The following is a 10,198-nucleotide window of genomic DNA, read 5'->3' as shown; positions in this document are numbered from 1 at the left end:
GCATACATCTAAGGATGTAGTAAAAAAATAGGTTAGGGACTAGAAATCATTTTGCTAGTAATTGTATACATGTCATACCTCTGATGTGGAAATGAAACTCATTTACTCATTACATAAACAAAGGTTGAATTTAAACAAAATTCACAGCTCTTCTTAAACTAAAATTTCCACTACATACGTTTGTGAATTGAATGCACATATATACATATTTACAAATATGGGATAGCATATGGTCAAACATTAGAATGAACTTCTGCAGTCTTAAGAATAGATATATCCTATCCTACAATGTTACATTTTGTTTGGTTCTTACAATAGTTTTAAAAACCTCCACTTTGTCACAACCACATGCAATTACATAAGAAATAATGCAAAACATACACTGCCTTCTAAAAGAAATGCAAATTTTCGAAAGCGTATTTGAATTTGAGTGGCTGAAAATCGCTGCGGATGTAGATGTCAGATTTTATGTGTAGCTTCCTTTTTGTAAGTAGAGAGTGAATCATCTGTACCTAGGTGCTTAATCTGTGCTCTTCAAATAGCATAAAATGGAGGATTTCATGCAAGAATCATCACCTCATCACACTTTCGTTGAAGATGGCTGCATTCTGAAGGTTTGAGGTGCATTTAAAAGTTGATACGAAGTGTTTATAACTTTTTGTAGGAATATTTTTGATAATATTCATGTTACTATGGCTGAAAGAAGACGAATGGCAGATGGTGAGCGCTGGCATGCTGTTGGATGCATTGAAGCAGGACAGTCAATCAAAGATGTTGCCATATTCTTTGGCGTTGATCATTCGGTAATTTCTCGATTATGGAAACAATTCCGAACAAGTCAAACAGTTGTCCAGAGACCTGTGCCCAGTCATACAAGGGTTATCACTCACTCTGATGATCGGTATATTGCTATAGTAGCCAAGCTGAATCGAAGAGCGACCTCCACAACTGTTACATCCATGGTTGCAGCAGCATTTAGTAAGGACGTCGTCATATAATTTACGAAAAATAAATATTTTTTTTTTCCATCTTTGTACACAATTCTTGTTTTATTTAATGCATAAACACATTTGCTACCTTCATGTGCAATTTTGTGTTAATCAAAGCTTTACTTTTCCATTGTTGTTGATTTTACCATCGCGTGCTTCAATTTTGGAAGCGTGTTTAGAACATAATGTAGTTATACATGTCATCTGAGGGCAGTGAGGATGAATACATTGGCTGTTAAACGTAATTAAAATTATAGTAGAAATGGCTATTCACCAGGAAGAGGTTATGCCTAACCCAGTAGCAATCCTGCACATGTGTGCAGTCACACTAGACTAGCCCAGACTCGAACAGGCAGACTTATCCAAATTGTAAACAATGGTATGGTTAATTTTTTTATGTACCAGTCATTGAGGTAGTTCAGTTTCACGGAATGCCCTATGAAGACTTGGAAACGTTTACAGTAATGTTTGCAAGCACTGCTATTTCCAACAGCTGGGGTAAAAATAGGCAAATGTTGCCAGTTCAGTGGTATGGAACAGCAGTAAGTGATATCAGTGTAAGATGTGTTCATATTGTAATTACTTTTTATTTTGTGATGTATGAGAAAGAGTTATTGTGTGTGTGCGTGCGCGCAAGTGATCTGGTCAGATTGTTAATTAGGGTTTAATTGTAATTCCAATATAAAATTATACAGTACGTCAAGAAAGTAAGTTTTGTTTACAATTTTTGCCCCTTGCATTGTTGCGCATGCTTGCCGAGTTGTTTGACCCATTGGCAAGGCACAGATGTAAGTTGGAGGGACTACTGCAGACACTTCAAACTGGGGTACATTTTTTTAAAACTTTACTTCCATGGTAATATATAAATCCTTCGAAAAATTATGAGTATACTCTTACATAATTTGCAATTTTCATGCCGCATTTCAATATCATCCCCAATGCCAATCCTCTGTCCATCAATTCTGTTTTCCCAGATTTATTTACAAATTTAATTTTGTTGATTCCTTTTCACATGTTCTAATGTCACGAGCCGGAATAAAATGCTGTATAATCATCAACGCCAGCAGTCCCCAGGTGACAAGAAGTCATCGGGATAGACTTGATAGGGAGGGCAAAGCATGGAGGTGTTGAGAGTGTGTCAAGTCTGTCTGCTTAAAAGGTTTGTGCAAACCCGCTGAGGACACCTTCAATGGACCGACACAGTGCCATGTCATGACAGCCGAGAAACCAAAAAAGGAAACAAGTACACCCACCAGCTAAAGAAACAGTTGGCAAATTGTCCATCACCATTTTCATTCAGTCTGTATTACACAATGTAATGACAATGACTTCAATAAGCAGAGAACCATGTCTACTTCGAACCAACATAGTTTCACTCCTTAAAACAACACAGGATGGAGAATAAAAATGTAATTAAAATAGCGGTGGACAAGTTGCCTACCATTATCTTTGCTGTTGACTGTACAGTGGTGGCACTTTGGGTTTACCATTATCAGTGTTGATATATCTTACCGGCTCATCCGTGGTCATCTCCCCAATCGCTTCTTTAGTCTATTAAATATTGATGTAGGGCGATGAACATAAATTATTACATTCCTCATACACACATCCTCTCGCAGCCAAGCAGTTTAAGCCAGTGAAGTGAACAGCCTAATGTAACACTAACCAAGAAATGGATTTATAGCCAAAAACTGAACAGTCGACGTTACTCTTCTGCACCTTCCCCGTAGTTTGAACGAATTCAATGCAGTGTAGTGTCCTACATATAGTTGTTCCCAAAAATCTCACCAGATGGCATATTGGATAATTGAAGTACAAAATTAAAGAAATGGAAGAATCTGAAACCGGTATATATTCCTAATAAATGTATAAAACCCATTTCTGAGACTTTTCACGCAATAACCTATAAACCAAAATACTTGTTTATTTCTGTTTTCCTATCAGAAGAGACACACTTAAGGATGATGTGTTAAACCTTTTGCATCCATTCGTAACTACAATATTTTTTTCTTATGAAACTGGAACCTAAATTCAGCATTCTTGACAGTCTTATTTCTACTTCACTCGAGAAACTGAGTTCAATATTCTGCACAAATCTATTAATGTGGCAGATACTTCGGAAAAATAAAATTTACAATAAGCTAGGGAAAAATTGTGTGACCAGTAAGTAGGGGGCTGTCTTCTAAAGTACACATGTGAAGCCTTTCCTTACTGCAAAAGTGTAGCATAGGGTGTGCAACATGTATACAGGGTGTTTCCATGATCTTTAATCAAACTGGCAGGGTAAATGGAGACCGACCCAAGTACCAATGTAAGAAATCCCAGTCCGGAAACATGTCATTAAAAAGTTATATGCCAAAAGTAGTTGGGGCTGCCAATGACAGTGGGATAAGGCAATTGAAAGATGCGGCTTGTTTACTACAGTGTATTGTAGTACAAGACTATGAAAATGAAACAGAAGGTGTTAAAAATGGCAGACCCCAACATGGATGAAGCCATGACATCACAAGAAGCTCTGTCACATCTAGTCTAACATACCTAAAATTGTCCTGACAATACAAGCAGCAAGGATTCTTGCCATTTTGAACACCTGCTGTAACATTTTCATCGTAGTGTGCTATGAAAACAATGTAGCATATTAAATCTAGAAGCCGTATCTTTCAGTTCTCTTATTCTGTCATTGCCAGCCCCAACTACTTTTGGCACATGCTTTTTAATTGTGCGTTTCCGGACCAGGGTTCCTTATTTCATATTGGTACTTGGGTCCACCAGGTATCGAACCCAGGATTACAAAGCTGTGATGTTATCACTACACCATTGGGGAGGCACTGACATTGTAGTGCATCTGTAGCATACTTTCAGTAGGCTAAGTGACAAAAGATAAAAAAATTATGTCCATAGTAAATATTATTTGATTTGGTTGTGCAGAAACTATAAAAATAGAGTATGATTCCAGGTTAAGTCAATTTTTAAAAAATCTAGGTGAATAATAATTATTGGTATTAATATTTTACACTAAATATTTATGAATATACTGTATCTTACTAAATAATAAAATTATGGGCCCCTCCCTGAAACATCGAAAAATAACAAGCATAAGGGTAAAGGATGATTCGCGACTGCCTCCTTGGACATCTTAAAGACAATTTTTAAATTACCTCAATGACATCCAAAATTAAGAGATCGCCTCAGCAACGAAGAACAATTAAATGCAAATGTTCACGTCCATCACCATTTTTGAAGTTTAAAAACACATCACCCCTTTCCACTTATCTGCAATTAACGAATTACATCAAAAAAATCGAAGGGATAATAATTTGTTCATTACGGAAAGAATAAAATTAATTACAAACAGTATAAACCATCAATTAGGCTAACAGAAAAAAAAAAATAGTCATTTTCAAAGTCTGGAGTCACCCTGAATAAAGTTCATAAAAATTGTAAAGGATGAAAGGTAAGCTAATGAAAAAACAGTATAAACACAAAAATATGTATATTCTTTCCAAAATCAAGCACCAACAGGGTTTAATCTACAATGAAGAATGGAACACTTTTCTTTTCACTTTCAATGAGATGATTTCTTTGTATAGAAAAAATAAATATATAGGTAACAATTTGGCCACAAATATTTTAGTTTCAGGAAAATAAACAACAGCTCCCAACAAGAAGTATTTCATTTCAAGGAGCATAAAAATAGTACTTTTTTTTTTCAAAAACATGGTATCATGTGCCCAACCCATTGTTACGTTTAAAAAAAATATTCTTGAATACTGCTCAATCACCCACTTCCCAATTAAAAATGTTGAGATTAGACATCTGGTTGGTTTACAGGGGCTATTTTTATTACAAGTTTATAAAATAAGCCGCTGTGGTCATTTTAAAAGAATTATGCAGTGTTAATACCACAACAATACAAACAATAGTTTAACAATAAAATGTACAACTGGTAACATGTACACGCTGTTACAGTACATCTACACTTGACAGTGCACTAAAAATGAACATGCACCGAGATACAATGGTTCTGCACCAGAACCCACAAAAAAAATGACAACTAGCAGAGCCTGATTATGTCATTCCATATACTTAAAAGCATATTTACAGCTTCATCACTAATATTTAAAAAAAAATTATGAATATGAATATCATAGCATGATATCTACATATCACAGGATGAACTTTACAAATACACCTCAACAAAAAAAAAGTATTTTTACAATTAAGTATTTTTTGGTTTAAAGCTGTAGATTCAATTATTGTTTCTCATATAATGGAGGAAGACTTCCGATTCAATTTTTTTTTCCATGCCTTGCAAGGGTGTTCACTGTTTAGTGATCATATTTCATTGCTTTAAAAGAAAAACATGGGAGTGATCATTCTTTTTAATAGGGGTCTGTAAAGCAGTTTTCAGATCTGCATTTACTCAACAGAGCGCACTGTTGGTTTCATATGCACAGTGAATGATGCTCTTTCAGAGACTGGAAGAACCAGCGTCACTTGTTAGTTTGGCGTGAGACCCTTTTCACTGTCTTGCCATTTGTATATTGAGTAACTCATAAAATGGGGTTTTATATTTTATGACTGACTTTCTAAAATTTCTATGGAGACGATATTGCCAATTCAGACATTTTCACTTCTAAGATTGTAATATAATTAAGCCTTGTTTCCATATTGAAACCAATAAGTCGCTGACCAAGGCAGTTTATTAAGGTAAAAACACTTAACACGTAACGTTTCGACCCTGTATTAGGGTCTTCCTCAGAGGAATAACTAAACTAAAATGATGAAATAAACTACACACAGAAAGATTACATACACATAGCAGGGTCATGAGCCACACAACAACAAATCAAGTTGACAGTCCTTATCTAGGAAGATTTCTGCAAAGGAATTAAACATATCACCTCCTGACAGTTGTTGACTAATGGGTCTACTACACTGACAGGTGATTGGCAGGTCAAGATCAGCAAGAGTCTAAGAACCACCTGCTCACCTGCAGGAGGGGTGGGGGAGTGGTGAGCAGGTGGTTCTTAGACTCTTGCTGATCTTGACCTGCCAATCACCTGTCAGTGTAGTAGACCCATTAGTCAACAACTGTCAGGAGGTGATATGTTTAATTCCTTTGCAGAAATCTTCCTAGATAAGGACTGTCAACTTGATTTGTTGTTGTGTGGCTCATGACCCTGCTATGTGTATGTAATCTTTCTGTGTGTAGTTTATTTCATCATTTTAGTTTAGTTATTCGTCTGAGGAAGACCCTAATACAGGGTCGAAACGTTACGTGTTAAGTGTTTTTACCTTAATAAACTGCCTTGGTCAGCGACTTATTGGTTTCTAAGATTATAAAACATAGGGTGTCCGGATGATAAATATAAAAAAAAAGCACCATAACTCAAATTTGCTAGATTATCAAGAGTAAAAATTCAATGTTTACAAATTGTAGCTGTTTTTGCTTATCAAGAGCTTACATTTATGAACAATTACAACACATCCAGTGACTATTGCCATGCCACAGTCTCATATCACCAAGTTTAAAGTACCTGATCATTTTCCTTGTATATATTTGAAAATTCCCTGTGCACTATATGGAACTAACAATACAAAGCAGGCTACAGCTAACATTTTGCAAAACATGTAAACAGAAGTTCATTATTGGCTTAAAATAGTATGCAAAATAAATCATTTCATTTTTGGATACTTCTCATATGGACACCCACCCTGTATATTTTTGTTTCTGTCCTCCAGTCAATTTACCTGTAATCTAATCTTTAGAGGAATATTACCTTATTTCTTTAGATAAACATTGGATAAACTATGGCATACGTGTAGTGTGCGATAATTGCTGCATCTTGGCTACCAGTATGTTAAATTCACATACCTTTCCATGCCTTACGATCCTATTATATCCTCATCACAATATGAATTTTGACATTCATTACAGTACTATTTTTCACATTATAAAATACTTTGTATACGGTAATTCAAAGATTTGAAAACCTGTAATCTGACTTAATTGCATGAAATCTGCAGAAGAAACATACCAGAATTTTATTATCAAAAGTAGTTCAGTGTTTTTTAACATATCTTTATGATACAATAAAGGAACAAATTAATTGACTGTTACCGTATTTACTCATGTATAATGTGCACCTTTTACCAAAATTTTTGCTCCCAAAAACTGTTGTGCATATTATGCACGGAATAATTCAGACAACCAACATGAAACCGTACAGGGTCATTCCATGATTTTGGGACACTTTCATTGATTTTTCATGTTTACGGAACCCTATCATGTTATATATCGTTGTAAAGCTTAAATCCTGCAATTTCTGAATATGGCAACAGTATTCCATTCAAGATAATGACATTAATGTGAAATGCGGTTAAAATAAGTTCATCACAAAATGAAAGAATGTTCCGATTTCTATGGTGCTTTGGATGAACGAAAACATAAGGAAGAAGAAAACAATAATTAAAATGTATTAATGGCCAAATAATTATATATGGCGTGGGTAAATTCCTTAATAGAAGAAATCTTCTGCTGCTAACTGCTACTTTAAAGGTCCTGAATGTGCCTTGTATAAATGTTACATTAGTCACCGAAAAAGTATTTATTTTGAAATTTTTAGAAAAAGTAAAGATGGAATGAGCAAAACCAAGCATAAAAGTTTGAAGGCCATTTCAAACGATTTTTCACTTTGTAATGTAATGTTCTACGACACCAAGATTGATTGATTGATTTGGTGTTGTAAGTCCACTTTATGCACAGTAAGGCTAATCGGGACTGGACCTACAGTTTAAAGTGGGATAAAAACCACTATGTGCCTCCACCGGGTATCGAACCCGGGACCCCTTGATTACAAGGCCACGATGTTACCACTGCGCCATCGGGAGGCCCTGCGACACCAAGAAAATTACTGCAACTCTGGCAAAATTCGAGAATGCACCTTTTGTCACATGGGATGCATATCAGCAGTATTTGTTGGGCGAGAAATAATAGAAAATAACTTCCTGAGCACTGCAAATCCATAAGTTAATTTAATCTCGCTTTCTACTATTACAGAATAAATAAGGTGGTTAAAGAGTTAAAGCTTTGGGATTCTAAACACAGTGGAGAGAGAGAGGGGAAGGTGGCATGGGTAGATGACTTATTGTTTACACAAGAGGATATTCTCCTCTTGGTCCACATAGCAACAGGTGACTCATTGAATATGTATGATGTTATTCACTCTTGATCAGCATAGCAACAGCTTTACGACCTACAACTAAGAAAGCCATTTCTTGAATCTGGATTGCACTGCACATTTATATGAGACAATATTATTTTGTAACTTTTACCCATCAAAAACTAGGGTGCGCATTATACACGCACACACACTATACATGCGTAAATAAGGTATGCTAACATTTTGCATTTGTGAAAATACTGAAATGTGTGGCCGAAATCAAAAAGGCTAGTCACAAAATAGATAAAAACTTTTTAATTTTAGTTAAATATCCGGCAGTAGAGGGTAGAATGGAAACCAAAAAATAACCAAAACAGAAATCCCACTCATTTTGGCAAAACACATTCCCTTACTTTCTCATGAAATTTTACAATAAATACAATACATCGGTATCGGCTCGGTCCTATTCAATATTGCTCAAAATGAGTGAACAAAAGTTACTTAATGTATGTATGTATAATATCTCCCACCAAGAAGGTGATTCAAGGAAAATTTGGAATTTATTTATATTCCCAAAAACGTGGCTAGTACAAAAATCACTACTTTTCCAGGTATTTGGTTATATTTTCGAAAATTCTATGATCTTTTCATTACTAATTGATTTCCCCGACTTTTCCGTAAGTAGAAATCTTGAAATAGATCTGGGTAACCTTGAACTGTGCTTCCTCGAGACAGCATGTACGCAAAGACATCATCGTGTCGAAATATGCATATTGTCTGACGAACCCCTTATCAATAGTGTTACCACCACCAAACTTTATAGAAATGTTTGGGAAAGAGGAAAATGATTTCCTGACTTGCGCGAGTCTGTCAATAAATAGTGAAAAAGTGATAGAACTAACAAAATGGTACACCCACACCTTATCTAGGATCAGGGTGGCCACTCTAGGACCATGATGAATCAAGTATAATTCCCGGTTTTAGAGATTAACTTTCCGAAAATTCAAGGGATGCTCCGATATTTTCTCTATTCCAACCTTATGTATTACCACCTCTTACCAGCCATACACAAATATATTAACAATGTAAAGGGTCTGTGCGATTCCCATGTATCCGGAAATAGGCACGAAATACTTCTAAAAACACAAGTCCAAAATCTTACAGGATATACTAATGTACAAGAACTTCAAACTCGAATTTACATGATCAACTTCAAGATATCTTCAATCTGTCCGACAGATTGTTCTGCAAAGGACACTAGCAAAGTTAACAGATTGAATTCTGTTTTATTATCCATGTAGCTGTCTTCTCAGTCCTCAATAAAAATAAAAGCTAAACTGAAAAACTTGCCTCAGGGTATTTATAAATATGTATAAATTCAATGTGATTTGGATTAATAAAAGTTGCAATTTTTCAAGTCTAAGGAGAAAATTCACAAAATTCCCAGAGTAGCCACCCTGAGGATATGAACCTAAGATCTGTTGCTTTCACTGAAACTAACAATGCATGTGTGTGAGTAGTAATAATAATATTTTAAAAAAAAGTTTGCCCAAGTACACTTCATGCTCAGATAGGCTATATGGGACTGGACCTACAGTTTAAAGTGGAATTTACACCACTGTGCAATGTGCATCCACCCGGCATCAACTCCAGCATTACCTTTCTTATTCATTTGCTTTAATATTTTTAATTCATATAATGTTGTTTCGAACCTGGTAACACATTCCGATAATGCCTATAAATGCCAACTTTCAGGTTTAGTACCATTTTGCATAAGTGCTTAAAATACTAGTTTGGGTCATTTTTACTTATCCCTGCTTTTCCCCTACTTTGGCTGTGTCCACAGTAAACTGCAGAAGGCAAGCTCTTGTCTTGAGAGAGTGTCACTTCATCAATTTCATTTAATCACAAATCATTCATTGAAATTAGTAAAATGTAACAGAAAACCAAAAATGAGAAAAATACAATAGAATACAAAAAAATTCAAGTCAACTTTATGCACAGAAAGTCTAATTGGGACTGTGCCTACAGTTTAAAGTGGGA

This window comes from Lepisma saccharinum, chromosome 6 (genome assembly GCF_977018435.1).
Source record: "Lepisma saccharinum chromosome 6, izLepSacc3.1, whole genome shotgun sequence".
Taxonomy (NCBI): domain Eukaryota; kingdom Metazoa; phylum Arthropoda; class Insecta; order Zygentoma; family Lepismatidae; genus Lepisma; species Lepisma saccharinum.
The sequence above is the reverse complement of the archived record's forward strand: the minus strand, read 5'-3'. Positions refer to the sequence as shown.